The sequence below is a fragment of the Lycorma delicatula genome, chromosome 4 (assembly GCF_047948215.1).
Source record: "Lycorma delicatula isolate Av1 chromosome 4, ASM4794821v1, whole genome shotgun sequence".
Taxonomy (NCBI): Eukaryota; Metazoa; Arthropoda; class Insecta; order Hemiptera; family Fulgoridae; genus Lycorma; species Lycorma delicatula.
The window spans coordinates 18,339,536-18,363,674 of record NC_134458.1 but is presented as its reverse complement, the minus strand read 5'-3'; the positions used below and the strand labels follow the sequence as shown (position 1 = coordinate 18,363,674).

Below are 24,139 nucleotides of genomic sequence, written 5' to 3'. Positions count from 1 at the left end.
AATAAAAATTCTTTAATAAAGTAAAATTAGGCATTAAATTTCACAATCTTTTAAATGTCATCATTATTATTAATTCTATATAAAAAAAAAAACACAAAAAAATATTTACAAATATTTTTATAAAAACCACTAAAATACAATTCATTTCACACAATAGCTTTTAACAATGCACAAGTTTACAGTGTATCAGCAAAATACTTGATTTCATATTTTAGATGATATAAAATTTTCCAGAGAAAAAAAATTAATGTGCAAGAAGTATTCTGAACTTACAATGCTGTTTTCATAAATACCAACTTCAGCTCTAAATAAATAAAGACATAAACACAAAACCCAACAGATTAAATTCCCATCGGCAGCATAATATCCCTGAGTCAGGTATTGGAAGTTTTGTGTCCAGTGATGATGACTGAAGAAGCTATTTATAAAGAACAGTACTGTGCAATAGAACACTTATAATTAACTGAACTAAAACACACATTCTGTTTATATATATATATATATATATATATATATATATATTTTTTTTAATAACAAACCGATTTTATAACAAATTCCCATTATTACTTTATTAATAATTTTGTATATTCTTCTTACAGAAAAATGTGTACTTGGACACCACATTAATTGTTCAATATTTAATAATTTTTTATTTGTTCTGATAAAAAAATTTTACTTAAAAAAACACCATAGATTTACAATAAAATACATAGTACATTGAATTAATATAGAAAAAAACATGATATTTAAAAACTAGAGAATATTTACATTAAAATATGCATCATTAATCATTGGTATTTCATAATAGTTTGCAATATAAAAAACTTAGGAATATGTTAATCTAAAAAAAAATGTTAAAAATAAGTTTTTTTCCAGCTTGTTTACAATGTGCAAGGCTAAGTCATGACCCAAGAAAAGTTTCTTTCCTCAGAAATAGTTCAAGCGGCCAGAAATGATTAACTCTCCTAGCTCTTGAATAACTCAGCATTAGAAAAACAGATACTTGATTTAAGTGATGTTTTAAACAAGATATTATACAAATTTTTTATCTTAATTAAATAATGAGGCAAATTCATTGAGCATAATTCTTCAAAAGAGCTATAATTTTATTATTTCAAATTTTAAGGGCACTGACAATTTATAAAAAAACCTGCAATTTCACAATTTAGAACTTAATGAAGTCATTTAATCACATTGCTGATGATAAAATTAACATTAATTTTCTGAAAATTTGATACTATAAACAAAAAATGTTTAATGCTGTAACTTTAATGTATCATTAATACAATAATGATATAAATAAAATTTTGTGAACAAATGTATCTTGTTAAATTAGTTCCAAATTACAAGTAAATTTATTTTAGTGAAGCAGGAAACACCAACAATGTCGAGTAACTAAAATAAATGTATTTATACAAAACTAACAAATTTACATATTATACTATTTGTATTGATAATTACTGGACTTCCACCTTGTGAAAAACAAGTTAATTTAATTACGCTTACAATTCTGATATCCAAGGAAGAAAAAAACGTTAAGTGTATTTAACATTATGTAAACAAATCAATTATTTTTAATGATGTTTCGTATTAAAAAACTTCATAATTTTATTTTTAAATAAAATTTATTAAATTTTTGCTACGAAAAATTTGGGATACAAACTACCTTTAAATCTCCATACTTTCCCTCTTTTAACAGAATAACGTTTGCAAAAAAATAAACAAATAAAGAATTAAAAAATTAAATAAAAAAAACAAGAATATAAACTTTTTTCTGATCTAATTTTATACAGCTGATCATGGAAAAAACCCATTTGGAAGAAACAGCAACCTACAAAATAACTAACACCATATAGAGTATTCATTATCGGGTAATCTGGTACAAATCAAATGAAAATGGGAACACAAGGGGGGGGGGGGGAGAATTGGATGGATATAGTGAAAACAAGTAGTGCCAAATTTGAACCCTTTATATAAGAGTTCATTTATTATATAAGGCATCAAACTGACAAAAAACATTTTCATTTAAAGTACAAAAGTAAAAAAGAACCAGATCAAAAGATAGAAAAGAAAAAACATTTCATAATTTTTTCATTGTAATTTTAGTTTTGAAAATCTTAGTTTAACATTTGAAAGTGTATTTAACTGAAATTAAATCAGTAATTTGACTGATGAGTTGCATTAATCAAAAACTAAAACAAAAATATTAACGGCAAAAAAATAATGAAATTATAAATAAGTTCTATGACAAAATAAATTAATTGAAAAGTAATAATAAAAGAAACTGACCACGCAAACAATACTCTATGATAAATTTAAAGTAAAATCACAACTGTTTATTTACACACAAACTGAAAAAATACATAAACAAAAGAGCTTAAAAACATTGAAATTGTAGGAAAAACGAACTGAATATGAAACACTTATCATGATACTCGCAACAAAACAGTAATAATTATAAAAACTTATGTTTAATGATTATGAAAATGATACATACAAAATACTTGTAGTAAGATTAGATAAAACTACTGAAAAAAAGTAATCCCAAAACCTATTATCTTAAAAAAAAAAAACTGAACATTTACAAAATCTGAATTACTGCCATTATCTTATCTACATTGGATTTTAATATCATTTGGAACAAAGTTGTAAAATATAATTTTCTAATACTGAATGGGTGTAGGTAAAAAATTATATCAACAAATTGAATTTTACAAGATTTTAAACTTATACCGAAGTAAAGGAGCATACAAGCAAATTAAACAATAACAAAATATAATATCCTGAATTGAAAAACATATAACTAAACCAAAATTAAACTTCTCACATGATTAAAATTAATTTACTTAAGACATTATTTCTTTTAAAACTAATTTACCAAAACACGAATCCTTTGGCAAGCAATGTTCATGTGTAAACAATTTATAGCTATTTTTATACCGATATGATCCAGTATGGTATATTTTTTATAACAATATGATCAAAATGTTAAATAACAATAAATAAATTAAAACTTTAAGAAGAAAAATTTTATAATACTGGAATGCAAATTACAACAAAATAAGCACCAATATTTACATCAATTTCAAACTTTTTTCTCTTAGAAACATACAAATAAAACTCTATAACAAGCAGAAAAAAATTGAAAAAATCTTTATCTTAAAACAGAGATAATTAAACAAATCTCAGAAAACAAATAAAGACTTCTCAATATACATTTTAACTTAATCTTAAAAAAAATACATTAAATATAATTTTTTTACTAGAAAATACATAATCAATATTAATAAGGAAATAATTTAATTTGTGTATCTACTAATTACTCCAAATTGGCCCAGTACATGCAAAAACAATGAAGACATCCTGTATTTGCTCATAAGGGTTCAAGAGTTTAGTCTATTAATGTTATATTGAAACGAGTGAAATCTTCTGACCAATTCTATGTATTTGGAGACAGGCTGCTGTTATCAGTTTTAAGTACAAAACAATACCGAACACATGTATATAAAGTGTAGCATGAAAAACTGCATTAAATCTTTTGTAATATATTTCTTATTGTAAAAGCAAAATCTTGTAGAATTTGCAAATTAAAATAAAAAAGGATATAATTTTAATTTAAAAAAAAATTCATCTGATAGGATAAAAAAGTTGATTTTTAAATAAAAAAAAAAGTTTTCACATGTAAAACAGAATACTGCCCAATATGATTTTACAGAATGCAATATAGTGTTAAAAATGGAAGAAAACTTCATACCATGTCTGATATTAATCTAATATTGAATATTTTTATAACCGATGACCTTAGGGACGCACACAATCATAAACAAGCTTCAATAGTCTGTTTTCTGGTAGTTGATTTTTTTTTTTTTTAGTTGTTTCTTGAATTTTATGATCAGTGCTGATGTTCTTAAATATTTTTTTATATATATATATATTTTTTTTCTAAAATGAATCCTTTTAAGACCCATATCACCTCTTTACTAATAAATATAAAATGTAAATCAACTTGATCTACCCAAGTACAGAATTAAGAAATATCTTACCTTATTTTGTTGTTTTTCTACAAAAATACATTTGCGGGATCCCGCATCACCAGTTGCATGTAAAAAACTTTTTCTATAATTACATATTAAACAAAAAAATGGAAGATTAACTTTTATCATTTTATAAACAATAAACATTCTATCTCTGATGTTAATACCAATTTAAAAAAATATTATTTATATATATATATATATATATATATACAGGCAAAGATTCAACTTGATCAACCTACAAACAGATTTTGAGGGAAGTCTGCTTATAAAAGCTGCTTATATGCTATTACATAGAATATTCATTTACTTAAATAAATAACATCAGTATTGTATTTGGCTGGCCACATGCACGTTACTCAATTGACTGACTCTATATGCCTTGCATATGTGTTAGTATTTTAATTTTTTAAATATTTTTTACGTTTAATATGTAATTACACAAAAAGTTTTTTTTTTACATACAACTGATGATGCGGGATCCCGCAAAAGTACTCTGTAAAAAAATAACAAAATAAGGTAAGATGTTTCTTAATTCTGTACTTGGGTGGATCAAGTTGATTTATGCATTATAGTATATATATATATATATTTATAAAATATAACATTATTTTCTCTAATATATAATCGAGTAAGAAATGTAGTAAATGCGACTGTTCTACGTAAAGTAAGATCGTTTAGAAGTTAGCAGATATACATTATTACATTTTTAATTCACTTTCAGGAGAAAAGGGCATCTTTCTAAAAACTATGCAGGTATGTGCATGAGAACCTATGAGTGGAGGGGAAAAAGCATGTGAAAACATATTTTGTAAATATTCACTCACTTCAATAAATTTACCAATTCAGAATTATAAATAAAAAAAGAAATATAATTTTTGTAATTAACTGGTGTAAGCATTGACGTTGCAAATGCAGTAAGAAAAAAATGACCAAAGGAGTAAAAAAAAAATCCACACTTGATAGTAACAGGTAATAAAGTTAATAAAACGAATTATGTAAATAATTTTGTTAAATATTTACTTTAATAAAAAATATTTAACATAATTTCCTTAATGTAGAATAACATAACGCAAGCTTATTACAACCACAGTAATGGGGTATAACAATGACCTTACTTTGTGTAATAGAAAAGCCAAAATAAAAAAGTTTGTAAAATATTAAAGTACGTAATGGAAAAATTGGAAACAAAATGAAAAATATTTGTTTTACTTATAGCTATCACACATTGAACATAACAGGAAGACTGATGTACACAGCATGATAAACAAAGTTTGAAAAAACAGGTATTATGTAACACAAAATTAAATTCAAAATGCACATTAAAAATCAGATTAGGAAGTTTAATAAATGAAATGGGAGATTTCACAGTATATTTATTGTAAACCTGAAAATTTAACATTAACATATCTCAAAGTTAAGAAATATTAATTATGAACATGAATAAACACGAGTCAAAGGGTTAAATCTTAAGGACACAATATAACTAAAATCTTACACTATATATAAAACTACTACTGACTGAAATACTACTGGGTTTTTATGCGTGTTAAAGCAGTCATTAACAGGTGTAGGTGAGTGTGCACACAATTTCAAAGAATAGTTAAGACTGCAGTGTTCTAGATTACATAAAAAAATCATATTACTTACAAAGTCAAATGGTCTGTACTAACATATGGAACTGTAGATTAATGTTTTAGGGACTATCAAAGTATATTCTTTCATATCTTACCTTCAATTATAAAATTATATTTTATGTTATATGGGAAAAATTGGTTAAAAATACATTTAAATAAGTAGCAGAGGCATGTCAAAAATTATTCAATGAGCAAGTGTTTGAAAATGTACCTTGTATGACATGTACATAAATTTATATCTGAATGAATAATATCATCTACAATTACAATTAAAAGTATTTTTTAAACGGTTAATTACAACCATAAACTAAATATTAAATGAAATTGATTGTTAATTAACAGTAACAGTTAGACACAATGCTAGTTAATTAAATTGTAACTGTACATTTTTAATAATTTCAATAATTACAATACTAGCACAATTTGCCGCAGAAATGTGCAATACAAATTTTACCTACTAAGATATTAAGATATACTTTTTACAAAATTTATTTATAAAATAATAAATATACTTTATTTACAGAAAATATAAACTATATTTATAAAACTTGACTTGCTATTCCTAAAATTACGCATTTGGGCCTCGGCGCTTCAGAAAAGCATGTGACTCGGCCAAGAAAGCGAATCCAAGCTGAGGCTGCAAAAGTTAACTTAAACTTTTGCTACTTGCAAAATAATTACTAGCAATAACATAGCTAATCAAGTTAACATGTATTTTTATAAATTAGATAAAAATACAAATAACAAACACAAATAGCTGTCAAATGAAATGGCACTATGTGTACTTGATAAACATTTTAGGCTGTATTACATTCACAAATTTCCATCCTTACTATTGAGAATTTACAATTGGGGATATATATAAATAAAACAATAATTGTTTTCTAGTGATGTAAAACTACTAATAAAATATAGTTAATATAATTTGTTTATCAAATCTAACAATTAAAAACAAATTACTAAAAATGTGTGAAAAATAATTACAGAGAGAATTCTGTGGATAACTTTACATTAGGATGGTCCTCATTGTTCAATTTCCGATTTTTGTTGGTCACAGCAGCATAAATAATATTGTGTGAAAAAATAATCTGTGCGAAACTGCAGGATGATTAAACAAAGGGAACCCTTTGCCGCATTTGAGTTGAAGTTTAGAAATATCTACGATATCATATTTTTTCCTCATTACAGATATGCTTTCTGCAAAAATATTAGTGAATGATGAAATTGAATGAAATTTTAACTTCTGACAATCACAATGATTACTAAATTGGTTTTCAATATAATACTGAAACGTATACATTTATGACATCAAATAGAATTTGAAAGCTCATAATTTCATAACTTTCAGCTCAAAAATGAAGGCGACTACGCCTAATTGAAGAAGATTAAATTTGAAAGCACATAAGAATTTGAAGTTTATAACTGTTTAGTAGGATGGAAAAACATTACCAACCTTAACAAAAAAGCTCTCTGTAGAAAAGCTACCCGTTATAATTACGCATGACCAAAGTGAAAAACTTTTAGGAATTCCTAAATTATCAACATGTAATGGAAGGGAGGAATCATCAGCTGTATTTAATTTACTGTAAGAATGGAATTTATCCACAAGGGTGAAAGTCCTTTGATGCAATACAACAGTAAATAATATGGGACGATTCCAGGGAGCTTTTATCTTAATTGGAACAGATGAAAATTTTTTAGTTTTAGGTAACCTTTAAAATTCCTTACAGTTTACTTTTTACGTTGACTTAGTTATGATTTGCAAAAGAAAAAATGTGGTAGCTTCGATTGAAACTAAACTGAAAGTGTTAGAACAATTAGATAAAGACCAATTAGTACAATCAGTGGCATTAGGTTTAGGTGTTGGTAAAACAATGGCTAAAGATTGGGAGAAAAAATCATTCACAGATTGAAGCACATTATACACAGAAAGGCAGTCAGGTGGTTCTTCAGTTGAAAGTGCACCTTAAAAAATCTGTGTTAAATTTACTAGAAAAGGCACTATGAATGTCGTTCCTTCAAGAAAGAGAACAAGGAACACCTATCAGTGGACCTCTGTTAAAAGAAAAAACCATTATTTTGAATGGAAAAGTCGCTTCAGCAAATGGTTCTGGCAGTAGTACTACTAACGACTCCTTTATAGCAAGTGAAGGATGGTTACATTGTAGGAAAAAGTGCCATGGAGTCCATACCTTAAGTATATCTGATGAAATATTATCTGCAGACCATTTTGCAGAGGAAAAATTTATCAATTTCATAAAAAAAAAATCACAGATGAAGAAAACCTTAGTTTAGTACTGTATAATGTCAATGAGATGGGGCTTGTATATAAGTCGCTGCCAAATTAATCGATTGCCGTTCAGGATGAATGATGTTACTCCAGGAAATAAAAACTCAAAAGACTGAATAACTAAAATGAAAGTGGAACTCATAAACTTCTACATTTTCTATCAGAAAAGTCTAAAGATCAGAGAGCGCTGAAACACATTAAAAATACATTAGCAGCATATTATACAGCACAAAAAATGCACAAATGAGTGCTTTACTTAAAGAATGGTTTCACCATGAATTCATTCCTAAAGTAAAACATATAAGAAAATTAAATTTATCTGAAAAAGCTGTGCTATTCCTACACAATGCTTCATGTCATCCTTCTTCTGACAAGATTGCAGAAGACAACATTAGGGCTCAGTTTGTAACACCCTTGATCCAACCTAAAGATCAAGGGGTTATAGAATTATTAAAGAGGTGGTATACCAGAAGAAATTATGATTAATTCTAATAGAAAAAAAAACACGCTAATGTAACTTTGTCTAAATTAATTAAAAAAATTATAATTAGAGATGTAATTTACAATGTGGCTAAGGCATGCAATGAAATATCATCCATAATCATAAGTAAGTACTGGAAATGTCTTCTACCAGAAATTTATGGGGCCTGTAGCAGTAGCGATGCGGATGAGATACGAAATCCAGATTCTGAAGATATTGGAAACAGAATTTTTAAATGATGACCTTACTTTAGTTAATAAAAGAAACCTTTTTTTATATCAAAAAGTTTATAAACACAAGCTTAGAGGTACAAAAACATATAACCTCAGAGAGATCTATTAACATGGGGAAAAAGGTTCAATTTTTATGCCAGTCATTCCATGCTAAGGGATGGTAAAAAAAATTTAAAAGCCTCAGCATTGTATGTGAAAGAAGTATGTCCATAGTACATTGGAACGACATACCATCTGTTCCTACGTGTAATTTTACAATACTTGCCAGCAGAACTACATGTTTACATTTATATATATATAATGGTTGTTGTGGAATAGTTAGACTTGTATTTTCTGTATCTATAGAAAAAATTAAAAATGTTTGTTTAGGTCGTCTCTTATACCTATGTTGTCACACCAGAGAAATATTTTACAGTAACGAAGACCAGCCCATCTCTTCATGGGGAATAATTAATGCATGATTTTTTTTTATATAATGCTGTTGATGGATAGTGAAATAAATTGTATTCTCTGTATTAATGTTAACTATTTAGGTCGCCTCTTATGCCTAGGTTGCCACCTTGGAGTAATTAAAATCAGAAGGGTATCTTCAAAATAAACACAGTAGAAAATATATATAACTTTTAAAGGAGTTATACAGTATCTCATGCCGTAGAGTTGAAAGTAAAACCATGCTCTTTTGCCAGCTCATGATACTCTCCTAAATCTTAATCCTTTCACACACACGCATGCACAATATGTGTTGTTTAACAAATGTCATTTTTATTGATTTAGCACTGACAAAGTAACAAAAAAACTGCCATCTCGAACAATTTTCCTAAACAATAGATTCTTTATGTTAAGAGAAACTCTTAAGTTTTTAAGGTCTAAGTTTAATTTTATAATTTTGAAGAAACAGAATTTTCACTTTTCAAACCAGTCATAAATACGGCAGAATTTAACTTATTTTACACAAAACTGGTAAACAAGCATACACATCACTTACAACTTCAATAATTCAAGAACTTTTATTGAAAAACTTGAATAATTTATAATTACTTTAAATATAGTTGAACATATAAAGAAAAATTTATTTAACAATACTTTTTTATTATTAACCCTATTAGTGACAAACAACAGTTTTGACAATATTAACAGTGTCCATAGCAGTAACACTGCAGTTGTGACATTAGTTTCAAGACTTACTTTTAATGGCTTTTCTTTAATCGTTACACAAGGTCCAGCAGAAGTACCTTCCACATTTGAAAACGTCACTGTGCTGTAAGTATTAGGGTTACAAAGACAGGCAGAGTCTCACTAGTTAACAGTGGTCCTGCCATTTTTAGTCTTTACCACAGCTTGGATGGGAAAAATCACAGTTTTGTTGTTGAAGCATTTATCAAAAACAATGAATTTGTGATTGCAACTCGGCAAGCCTTTTGTGTGTATGCTTCAGTCTCAGTTGATATGCCACCATTCCAGATAGGAAAACTATTTAGCAATTGGATTTCTAATCTTGAGGAAAGTGGATCAACACTAAAAAGAAAACCATCAGGCATTATAACACCAGAAAATGTGCAGGCGGTAAAAGCATCCATTGAGCAATCTCCTACATGTAAACGTGCAATTGCACTGGAGATTTCTGATTGGAGTGTACAAACAATTCTCCACAGGGAACTTAAAATGCATCCCTATAAAATGGTAGTCAAGCAAGAATTAAGCGAGAGGGACTGCATCAATCGTAAAAGTTTTGTAATGAATTTTGGCAGTAGATCCCCCTTGCAGTTGTGCTATTTAGCAATAAAGCAATTTCTACCTTTCTGGCAGAGTAAACATACAAAATGTTTGTTACTGGGCTGAGAAAATCCTTCCCAAACTTCACCAAAAACAGATGCACAATCCTCGCATTACTGTTTGGTGTGCAATAGGACAAATTAGTGTATGGGGCCCCTTATTTTTTTTTTAAGACAATGGTATCAATTACTGTTACCTCAGATTGATATATAGATGCTAAGGTTTTATGCCGCCAAGAGTAAATGAACTTAAAGATTCAGCAGATCTTTCTTTCTAACAGGATGAAGCCACAGCTCACACTTCTCGACGTTCGCTTGCAGTTTTGATACATGTTTCCTGGTCATCTAATCTCTTTACAAGGTGACATTGTATGGCCTAGACAGTCAGATTTGACCCCTTGTGATTTCTTTCTGTGGGGATACTTAAAAGAAAAGGGTTTTGAAATATTGTCCTCTAAGTCTAGATCACTTAAAGGATGCGATAGAGCAAGAAACTGCCACCATTCCATTCAAGATGTGCCAGAGTACTGAATAACTTCAAGTAAGTCTTTGACAATATACTCCCAATGACATTCAATGTTTGAGTGTTATAGTTTTCAAAACTTAGTTTATAAAAACTTCATTATATGTGTTTAGCGATTTTTTTTAAAACTCAAAATAGGTTTTTTAAAATTAACCTTCAAAATGTGGGAGTTTCTGTTGCACTTGTATTTGTGTTTACCACTACCATCAGTGGTTGTTTTTATAAATAGTAAACATTTAAATTTCAATTTTTACAATATATGCACAATAATTTTTCTAAATAAAAAAAAAAACCTTTTCATGTGCACTTTAATATGATACACATCTTTCTCTTCCAAGCTAGTAATTATCTAATTATCATTATTTTTAGTTTAATCTAAATAAAATCAGGAACAATATGAATATAATGAAATTAGTGATACAGACTTGAGTATACTTACAACACAGAATGTCTATTTTGTATTATAAATAAATGGATATATTAAAAGAGACTAAAATATTTAACATATTTAATAGTTACAATAAACTTTAAATAGATGTGGTAATGTTGCACACAGCAGTTTTCCACAGATGAATGGTCACCTACTATTGAGTTTTAGTATCCCTATCCAGCACACACGTTTGATATGACTTTCTTCTATTACCTTCTACAAGCTGAATTATTTTCCTCACTTCATGGACTGTTTGTCAAGAGGGGGAAAAAATTATAATGTATAATAAAAAAAATTATTAATTTTCTATAAGATATATTCAGAACTTTTTAAAACTTAAATAAAACAGATGTAACAGCATATCTTTTTATTAATTATATCCACTATATTAACACCATAAGACAGTAACAAAAATTAACTTTGTAATAACTAATTCCAACTGATTTACAGCTTTTGTTCAGCAGCTCTCTTGGAAAGATTTAAGCATCATATGATTGTAAATATAATAGTAAAGCAGAAATACTAATTAATTTTTTTTATACATGCATGGGCTTCGTTATAAGCTATTATACAGGATATTAAAAATAAATTACATATAATTACACGTTGCATCAATGATTTATTCATAGTTTCCTGCTCCATTGTAACAGGTAATTTTCTTACATAAATTAACAGCACTTAAAAAATATATATATATTTTAATTGAAGTATTTGAGGAAACCAGTTTCAAAGATGGACAAGTCTATTTTTTTCAAAAATGAGGTTATGTTACCATCCTAATTTTTAAAGCCATTTTACATAGTGGTATCAGTTATGTTCAAAAACAGACAACATAAGTAAAATAGTTTCATAAAACCACCTTACTTTTAAACATTGGATAAGTCCCGAGAACATTTCTTACCAAATATGGCAAAGTCCATTGCAGCCAATCGCAAGCAAACTATGAGATCGGCTGATTTTTCACTTTAATTATAGTGCTATACACATGTTCGTTGCAATTGTGATTTATTATTATAAATTCTGCTCCGTTTTTTTATTTTTTTATCAAAAATGAGTAAAAGAAGTGAGCCTAACCATTTCCTAATGGACAACAATTTAGTTATTAAAAATTTGATTGCAGATCAAGAAAAAGGAAAATAAATAAAATTATGTGGAAGAGATCCATTGAGAAGCATGAAATATAAAGTGAACAATAAATAAATAAGCCTATATACATAATTTTTTTGATTAAATTTATATTTTACTTTCTAAATCAAGAAGTTTGTTAGACTTCGCCGGTAAGAGTCCACAGAACTGGACGGCATGGCGAAGTCAATGTATTATGTTTACAGTTTTATCTAAAAGTGAAATGAAAATGGGAATAATAATTAAAAAATAAATATGAAAACATCATATTTCAGTTCAATTAATTTTTAATAAAGAATACTTTCAAAAAATACCTCAAATTTTGTTACAAAATGTTTTTTATTCCATTTAATGAACTGCAGGACTCGAATATGTCACTTTTCCTCCAAAAAAAAAAGGTGGTTTATGAATTGTGCCGCTAGGTAGCAGTAATTATTCCTCAAAAAGGTGGTTTACGAATCGTGTTGTTAGGTAGCAGTATTTAACAACGCCTTTTATTTACAAAGTATTAAGCAAGAATAGAAAAATGATATAATAACAAAGATTGAATATTATTGTGTAAAACTAAGAAAATATTGTTAAAATATGTTTTATATAAGCTACTGCTTACAATATTGTAATGAAAGCAAAACAATTAGATTAAAAAAGTTCATTGCTTTGATCAATTTTTTTTTTAATTTACTTCTCATCTTAATAATCAATTTTTTCAATGTATATCACTATTTTACAGTATTTTATTCGTTAAATTGAACTCATCATTAAACATTATTATCTACTGCATTTAACGGTTGCCATTTGAAGCAAACGTTGAATACAGTAGTGAATGATCTGCAACAACAAAATCTGTTGTTGCAGTTTGAGGTTAGGTACAAGTAGAACAGATTATTGCTCTGATTATCTAAGATACTTGTAATTTGTAAACTGTCAAACATTTTTTGTGACTTTAATAATTCTACTTAAGATTAATTCTACCGTTGGCACTAATTAATTTAGATTTTCACAATTGGAACAAATTTGAGATATTTATATAAACTTTCTTACTTAAATAAATAATTCTTGTAAATATATCTTTCAGTACTTTGATCATATTGAAAATGGACTCAGAAAACGTGTTGTACGATGAGGTTTTGCCTGATTCAGATTATCAGATGATAAGTAATAACGAACAATCAGAACAATTACATTTTGCGGCATTCAATTCGATGCTTGAAAAAAAAACTCGATACAAGTTCCATGGATATGCTCGTGGGAAAATCCTGAAACTATCACTGCTGTGAGGAAAGATTCAGATTATATACAAATCATGTATTAGCCAGAACATTATGTCTGTTGCTATTATGACACACAGAATATTTACATTTACTATTCTTTAAATGTAGGAAGGCTAACAGTTGAAATGTCAATATATTTGGAAAAGCTATTTCCTTATCAAAATTTAACCTTCGTTAAATTTCCTGCAGTGCATAAACAGCCTAATTTTATCAACTGTGGGGTTTATGCCATAGTATTTTCAGTTTCATTAGTGTTTGATATTAAACTACATAAAATTCGATATGATCACAGTGGAATGAGAGATCATTTGATTAAAATACTCAAAACTACTAGCACTGAGCATTTTCCCCAAGATCCTCAGTTTCCTTACCGTGAAGTTTTACCATTAAATGTAGCTTTGTGTAGATGATACAAAGCTATTGATGAAAGAGTTAAGAGTGTATTTGACAAAATACCTAAGAAAAGTAAAAGTATGCAACAAACTCAAACAGCAAATACATTTACGGTTTTTAATAATGGACATGAAAAGTTATAAACAAGGATCAACCAATTTAACACCAACGAAAATTTAAAAAATGCTAATCAAGCAGATTTGGATGTTAAAAATATAGAATCTTTTGAAATAATATAAATTGAAGACATAGATTGATTTTAATGATGTAAAAAAAAAAGGAGATAAATTCAAGTTTTTTTTTCACGTGAATTAAAGAAACCAAGAATACAGGTTATGAAAGAATATATCTGCACAAAAAAAAGTTTTCTATTTTGGCAGATCATGATGGTGACCTTGATGATACAAATTGTGGAAATAATGACCACACCAAAAAAACAACAAATATATTCCCTGAGAAAACAGTTGATTCCAAAACAGATATTTTCAACCTCCTGCTAATAGTGAAAACATTTGCAACAAGAAACATAAAAACAATGTCTCCAAATCAAACAATAAAACTTTACCTCTGCCTATAGAACTTGAAAGAGATAATCAGCAACAATTAACATGCCAAGGCAGACAAAAATTAATATTACAATATTTAGCACCAAGAGATAAACAATTGATCCTGGACAACTGGACAAGAACTGATCAAGTGACAGTTTTTACTTCATTACTGCATAATCGATCAAGCTTTTTACCTATGATCCAGTAGTTCTTCAAAATTTAAACAAAATAAATTCTATTCTGGAAAATCAAAACATATTCAGATACTTCATGGAGATTATCATTGGATTTGTACACATTACGACAAAGAATTATTGCATGTCTACGATTCATTAAATCAATGTTTTTTTAACTGACAAACAAATTCAAATTATTGAAAAACTATATCATCAATTAGATAGAAATTTAATACATTTTCAGCAAGTTCAACAACAACCAAATTATAACGATTGCGGAGTCTTTGCTATGGCACTTGCTACATCAATTATTTGTGGCGTCGACCCAGTAACTATAACATACGATCATAAATCAATGCAAGATCACTTAGTTAAAATATTGGAGAATCACATAATTCAACATTTTCCAACAAATGAAAATTCAGTTGCATGTTCTGATGATCAATTGCTGTGCACTAAACCAAAGATCAATAAAAATCATACCAATGATGAAAATTAGCATTTAAATGATTATTTTCAAGAAGTTATCAAAATGGAATATTCTGACAATACAGATTCTGAAATTGTCATTTTCATCAATCGAAAAAATAGAAAAATACATTAAAAAATGAGAAACCTAGAAAAAAATCCAAAACTACAAAACACAATCTTCCACACAAAAAAAAGCCTAAAATAAAAATTACACAATCAGAAGTAAGTGCCTTATGCAAAAATCAAATTCTGTCAACATTTCGTATTAAAAAAATATCAGAAAAGTTTTTTCAAGCTTATTTTGGAAAAAAATAGGTACACAGTATCCAGAAAAAACTATCCAATAGTTGTTTAGAAGCTGAGAGAATTTTCAAGTGGTGCATGGTAAGTAGAAGAAGTGAATACTGTTGTGCAAGAAGAACATTTAAACTGCTACAACAAAAAGTAGAAATTTGCACTACAAAGATGGAGATGAGCGATTCTAAAATAGAAAATGTGATTTCTGCTCTGTGTGGTACTTCAAAACATAGCAATAATTCTGAAGCTTATTTTGCCATAACAGGTTACAATTCTGAGCATTTATTAATTTCCAACGATAATATAAACAATAAAACATTAACATTAAACGAATGCGGTCAAATCCTAAATGTGTTACCCACATCAACTATAATGAAAAAACCCTAAAAAGCAATCTATGACATGGACATGTGATCAATTAGTACGTAAAATCTCTAAAGATATGGACTTAATTTATCACTTAAATGAATTTTTGGTTTCTCTTCAAAACCTAGTTTTGTAACCTTACATACCTGCTGAAGCAATTTGCTTACTTCCAACAAGACATATGTGTGAAATATTAAACAATGAAATGCTATGCATTGATAGTGAAGAAATGCAATTGCTTGCTCAAGAAACTTTAGACTGCCCTCGTTATTTATATAAAAAAGTTGAAAAATCTTTATTAAAAGATGACAATGATGACAGTTCTAGTTAAAAATGTACATTTGTTTGCTCTAGAAAGGCAATCAATTTTAATAATAAATCCATAAGATAATCAGTAAATAAAAATAAAAAACTAACAGAACACAGTGGTATCCAAAAAAAATTACAATGAAACTGTAAACTGTATGGTAAGAGTCTTGCAGATACCATTTCTTAATATCTTTATTTCATTTATTAAACAACAAAAAATCAAAAGAATTGTATTATTTCTGTAAATGTGATATGTATTGCACATCACATTCTTTATCATAACACATTTAGAACATCAAAGACACTATGCTAAATTGTATTTTTATATATAAAAAATATAGTAATTAACAATGTAAAACTAGGTAATAATCAATAGATCTGTTATTAAAAAAAAAAGAAATGCAAAAAAAATGCATATTACTTTCTATTTATATCCTTTAGTAAAAATATTGCGTTAAAACCTACATTCCATAAAAAAAACTGAATTTTCATTATGTTGAAAAATTAAAACCTTGAAATAATGTTGAATACTTAAAGACAATACGAGTCATAGTGAAATATAAGGTGAAAATTACTTTCAAAACAAATATATAATTAAAGAAAATATGTTGAATCACTAAGTCAACATGCAATATAAACGCTAATAGATGTTAAATTTGTGACAGAAAATTTATAACTGTCAAATATAACCAAAATTGTGGTAACGACTTTATACTACCCCTGCTAATTATATGAGTTTGTTTAATAAATGAAATCAGGTTCGTAAGTTTTCTAACAAATTTTTATATTTTTTGCTTATTATATGGAACGCTTAAACATTTATTATCTATTACTGTATATCTATTGTCTATTACATAAATTTAACATTTATTTTTTTTAAACAGAATTCTAAATTAATAACAGATTCCCCTAACAGAAATGTAGTGTCTTACCTTTTTAGATATCAGTATCTTTTAGTTAAAAACAGTTTTATTCATATATATATATAAAAAAAAACATTAGAAATATTGTAGAATTTAACAAGTTAAAACAGTTTAAATTTTATAAATAGACTTTTTGTTTTCAATATATGTTTTACATAAATAGAAACAATGTCTCTGTATTTGATTTTGGCTTAAAAATGTTCATTTTTTGAATTTTGTTTTTGAAAAGAAATAGTTTCAAATTTTCATTTTTTTTTATTTTTGTTTTTTCAGCGGAAGAAATGATATCTGTACGTATGATTTACAATTTCATTGTAATTTTTTTGGATAAAAATAATTTAACTTTAAGTAAATTTTTCCTAGCAAATTTTTTAAGTTTGTTTCAGATATCTGCCTAAATCTATGCCTCAGTATCCCAGTCAGGTGTGGCCAACATACCCATGTCGTACCCAAGTCAGGTGTGGACCGGATCTGGCCCATGTTTTATGCGGCCCATGAAAATTTGTTCAATATTAGCTTTTTTATAAGCAATTGAATAATGGAAAATACAGAAATTTAAAAAAACTTGCCAAGAAATATTTAGTAATCGTCAGCTCAACTTATATCTATGAACAAACTTTTTATTTAATGAATATAAACAAAAGTACAACAAATTCCATAATAAAATTTTGTTTACTTAAATGAATAGTTTTTGTATTTAACATTTTTTAATTTTAATATTTTGTTCGGCCCGTGAAAAATGTTTTCTTTCCAATTTCGCCCAGAGGCAAAAGCTGTTGGCCATGCCTGATCCAAGTTGTAAGCATTTGAGCAAAACTAAAAATTGCAGGTTACTGAAGATGGTAGATGTAAAAAAGTTCCATGATGCATTTTATGCCATCACAGAAAAATCAAAGCAGGATGCTTTTATTTTAAAATGCTGTTGTGTAGTTTTGCTATTTAGAAGCAGGAAAAAAGATAGGCCTTCCAGACTTGTAAATTATAATTACTTTGTCGTCAACAAAGCAAATAATAGAATACAGGTATGTAGGTAAAGATTTCTTAATATATTATGAATTACAAAACACAGAACCATAGGAGTGTTTTAGCTTTTTAAAAAATCTGATGCAAAAGTATCTATTGAGACAAGAGGGGGTGTAATTGTAAAGAACATTTTTCCGATCAAAATGTGAATCTGTAATAAAATTCATTAAAAGTTTCAAAGCTGTTTAATCACATTACATTAGAAGAAAGAGACTGTACTTAGACTCTGAACTGAATATAAGTAGAATAAGTAAAATGTATAATAATTCTGTACCGATAGAAAACCAGTAAAGGAATCATATTCTAGAAAGATCTTTGTTTTTAACTATAATATGAGTTTCAAAGTACCAATTTCTGATTTATGTTCAATTTCCATAGTGCAAGATGAAAAACTTAAAAGTAGAAAAAGACAAAGAAAAGCTACACAATTTTATTAACAAGGAAAATATACATAAAACACAAGCCAAACAATTTTACAAGTTCATCAAAGAAAAAAGAGAAGACCTTATCATTTAATGTACAAAAAAAATTTGTCCTTCCCAAAGTTGCTGATCTGATAGCATACTACTCCAGACAGATACACTACTGTAATTTGGATGTTATTACCGTCCAGAAAGCTGCATGAACAAAGATAATATTTCAATGTAGACTCCTGGGAAGAATGAAATGCAAAAATCATCCCACCAAATAGCATCAGCCATCTACAATGAACTTTGGTGTAGAATGCAGGGTGGTCAAATAACTCCTGAGATAAAGACTATTCACCTTGCAGCAGATGACTGCCTGGGACAAAATAAGAATGTGATGGTGGTAGTAATGTTAGGTAAGCGGTAGATTAGTTCAGCGAGCAAGCACTGTCAAAACAATTGAATCGGTCTATCCTGTAACTGGACAATCATACTTAACTTTAACAAAATAACATAATAAAAAGAATACTAGTGTTCAATTTGAAAGATATCATAAACATTTTTGGTCATTACGCAACAGTGAGTTTTTCCAGCTGACTGAAAAGCCAATGACTGGCATGAAGAAGTTAAAGCAATATTAAAACAAACTAGTCGCCTACATTTTCAAATCTCAAAATATAAAAACATCATAATAAAAAGAAACAAAACATAAAAATAATCTTTTGGTTCTAGGAAAAATAAATTACAATTTAGATATACAAAAAGGTAGTCTAATAACAAAGAGAGGTTTTAATTTTCTATTATTCAATCCATGTAGTGTTCCATGTGATAATAAACTAATGCTAAAAAAAAATTAAAGATATATACAAGCTATAACAAAATCATTTTGGATCAGAATGGAAAGACATGAGCAAATTAATTTGGTATGTGAACTTAGCAGAATCCAATAAAATACTCCAGAAGATGTGATTTAATCTCATGAAAATGCGGCATAATACAATAATGAGAGCAGTAATGATGAATGCGAGTGTATGACATGGAAATGAAGATTATGAGAAATACACAATAGTAACAATCAGAAGTTATTAATTTTTTTTTCAATCATATTTGAACAACCTTATTATTTTTCAATCTTATTAAACATTGTATCAAAGTGTTAACTGTATTAAAAACAGTTTGAAATACCATACTAATTGTCATTTATTTTAAATTCTAGTTTCAAAAGTGTCATATTCACATTTTGATATCAAACACGGACAAGTCCAGTTTTTAAAGTGGAATCACTGAAAATATATGCATGTTTTGTGACATGTTATGTGTTAAAATATCATTTTCACACTATAATCAGTTCATGACAATTATTTCATAATTTTAAGAGCTTTAACAATCAAACTGCTGATATTTTACTTCTGCAAAATTACTAAAAGTGGACACATTCATCTTTGAAACTAACCTCCTCATTTACTAACAACCAGTAGAAAATAATGTTATTTATTTGCTTAATTAATATGACACAATTTAAGTAACATTACAAAAAATAATCTCAGGATGATTATCAATTCTTCCTTCTTTTGAATTGGGCCCAAAAAAGTCTGTACTTTCTGTCTTCAGACTTTAGTCTTGGAATTTGGCACACAGGAAAAATAAAAATTGAAGTTTTATAATTTTTTTTAAGAAAAATCTCAAAAAAAAAATATTCTTGATAATTTTGACAATATTACCATTAATCGGGTTAAATTTTGGTAAATGTTTGAAGTAATTCTTTACTAACAAAAATTTATCATTAGCAATTCAATTCTATGCACATAACAGCTGGTGGTAAGATATTCAATATGCATGTCTACTACTAGTTAAGAGAACTGATAGAGGAAAGCTGAAATATTACTGTAATTATATATTTGATCATATTACATGTAAAGCTTTCAGAAAAATATATGATTATTTTTTAATTATTTTGATTCTTACTTGATTTTTTTCTATACCAAATGTCCTATACAAATAAAGGGGCACAATGTAAAAAATATATGTAATTAAAAACCAGGTATTACAATTATTTTTCGATTTAGAGAATTATTAATAATACAATTACAAGTCATGAACATATAAAATAAAAAATAAATAAATACAATGTTATTATTTACACATATAATACAATACATAATCTTTACTCATGACATTTTAGTAGCACAGAGTAAGTTGGAAAATAATCACTCATATTTAACATTATACAAACAATTTTTTCTTCTAATAATTCAAAGGACATAAATGAGAAATGATTATGTATTGGAGACAAGAAATAAGATAAAGAAATCTTGTGCCAAGTGTGCTAGCATTACAGAAATACTAACAAGCTAAATAGATTGCACTTACGCATATTAAATGTATTTAATATATTTTAGGATTATAATGAGACTAGTAACACCATTTTACTACCTGTAAATAATCACATCATCTGTTCTAGTGACACAACAAATGCTCAAGCTATGCATAAATTGCCCAAGATAATTACAACATAACACATACTTCATTTAAAACCAAAATGTCATTTTCTCTATGGAATAAACTGTAGAACATTATAGATGTACTGAAAAGCTCAGTCAGTTTTTACAATATCAAATGGTAAGATCTCAAATAAAAAACACAATTTTAAATACTAAAAATTAGTGACATTAAAATCATCTAAAACACAATATCACCTACTACAATATGGTACGTATGTCATTCTTCTTTAATGGATTATAATTAAATTTCATTCAATTTAAATAATGATACCAAGTTTATAGAATAGGTTAATAATTTCTTATAATTTTCCTGTATTCACTTATCAGCAGTATATTTAACTTTCTACAGGATTACTGAACAAAAATATGTTCTGTATAACCCCCTCCCCCCCCCCCCCTTGACTGACAGCTAATAGAGTAAAATAATAATATAAAAGTTTACAATGAAACTGTTACAATAGTTATAAAAAAATTCAAGTTTTGGTGGTATTTAAATTATTTGCAGGTTATTGAAGGAACTTTGAAAAAAAAATTAAGTCTTTAAAATCTGAGATTACTATTATGGCAGAAATCATACGGTTAGAATTAAAAAAAAAAAAAAATATTAATAAGGAATAAAAAAATTTGCTTAGAAAAGTCCTCATTTGCTTAGAAAATGATCTGATTATGTTTCAATTTACCTCCTAGAGAACATAAAGAAAAAATTAAAATAAGCATAAAGTAAAAAATATAATTTAAAAAATTCTAAAGGCAGCATTGACATGGACACCAGAAAATTGTATCATACTTATATAATATATATGGGCAGGATATGTAAGGATATTATTTAATAACAATTAAGCAAAAGGTAATCAGTAGATCACAATAATAAACATACCTAATAAAACTAAATTATAGTAATAAAGATACCTTATGTAATGCTTAAACCATTTTACAAATAGATATTTCTATGTAATCATTTGGTAGCATCTTCGCAAGCAAACCAAAGTAAAATCATTGTTTTACTTGAAACAAAATCTGCTTACTGTTAATACTTAATATATAGAAAATTAAAATACATTATTCAGTAGTTTTATTACACATTATACTATACATAATAAAGTAAAGTAATGAAGGTATATACTAAATGTATCATGTACCGATATTATATCACAGTACATGTCACATCATAATATAATACAAATATCATATACTGTTACTGCTTACATAATAAAGAACACGAAGTATTCAACAATAAATGGTATGCGATCACAAAACTGCCACTTCTTCAGTTGATGAGTTCTTTCGTTTACTTATATTAAATTTTTTATCCATCATACGAGCAGCACATGAAACATTAAATACTCCTGCAAGAAATACACACAGCCATACACACATACATAATACACTCAACTGACATACAAACACAGATATAAAGTTCCTTTTCACTACTTACAATCCCCCTCAAAAAAAAAAAGAACGATGTTCAACAAATTTACACAAAATAAATACTAATAATGGAAAAGCTAACGTACACACTTTATGTTTTATGTAGTCTCATTCTTAGTATCATGTTCACACTTTCTTTCGGATGTTGCATCATGCATTAATTAGTCGGAGATCTAGTCCACTTATTGACTTTGATTGGTGCCTAGACACAAAATCAGAAAAAGAAAAACATGTAAATCAAATCACTAAAAATAAAATTAATGTTTATCAATAAATGACAAAAAGTTGATCCAATGGTCAATGATAATAACACATTAGAGCCGTATTAATATAAATACAAATATGTATTCAATCTATATTTTACTGAGTAATTTCTTTCAAAATAATCAAAATCTATTAAAGTATGAAATGGTTTTTTGTTTAAAAGTAAAACTTCTTAAAAGTAATAACTTTATATTTTACTTCCTAGAGAGTGTGACAGGCTGTGTAAAAAGGTAATCTACACTAAATACAGGAACCTGATTAAAAATGTTCCTTACTTGCTCAAATAATTGTGGAATAAACAAATAAATTTAATGTCAATCTATAGAATAAAAAGCTTACATTTTTTAGTTCAATGCTCACAGAGCTCAAATTATACACTTTAACAGAGCAATTTATTACTCCATGAAATAAGAAGCTCCACAAGTTAATGGTGCATGTGCATTATTTACATATGACTAAAATACTCAACAAAATAGCTAGTATTATGATAAATTTTTTTAGCTGGTTATCTTTATAGCTTTAATCTTTATTTAAAACACATTCCCACATTCTTAATTATTCCATAATCTTATTCAACAATGGAGTACATTACATTTCATTATTTACTTAAATTTCCTACGGTTAAAATAAAACACGTGTTACACCATAAGTAAAAAGTGTTTCAATTGCACCATGTATTATGTTGCAGTTTAGAGATCAAAAAACTAATAAAAATGATAGTGAACAATAACTGAAGAAAGCCCACATGATCAATTAACAAGGGTTCAGTTGTGACGTTATGCTTACAATAAACCATTAGTCCTTTTTTCACAAAGGGGGTCATGAAACCATTACTACAACTTTCTTGGTAAAAGATCTTTATATCAAATATGCCATTTGATAACAGGCCTTGTGGGTGCAGAATCCACTTGTCTGAAACACCTGAGTACATATAAGACTCAAAGTTTTTCAATGACCTCACAATAGTCATTTTTATTGACAATTTATCAGAGAAGCACAAATTCCTTGTGAACATTCCTTTATAATTAAGAAAAATAATAAAATAAAATAAAACAGGAATGAGCATTGATTTGATAAGATTTGCTCAATCTTGCTTTCTGAGGCTTGGTAAAGTACTTCTGTAGTACTCCTCTAATGCTAGTATTTAGTTTAATCACTAAATTTGAAAATCCACAATCTGTTTTTTACCATATATCTGAGAAATTTCCTGTCACTTAGGATGTATTTCATTAGATTG

The 24,139-nt window shown here is 27.5% G+C and overlaps 1 protein-coding gene across 4 annotated transcripts in view; it reads right to left on the bottom strand.

Moving 5' to 3' along the window:
* Nucleotides 1-24,139, bottom strand: part of LOC142323153 (ubiquitin-conjugating enzyme E2 G1-like) — a 55,916-nt gene continuing 31,777 nt past the window's right edge. For all 4 annotated transcript variants that reach the window (XM_075362426.1, XM_075362427.1, XM_075362424.1 and 1 more), the window contains one exon: nucleotides 1-22,840. The gene's annotated coding sequence lies outside the window, so the exon portion shown is untranslated. The remainder of the gene's footprint in view (nucleotides 22,841-24,139) is intronic.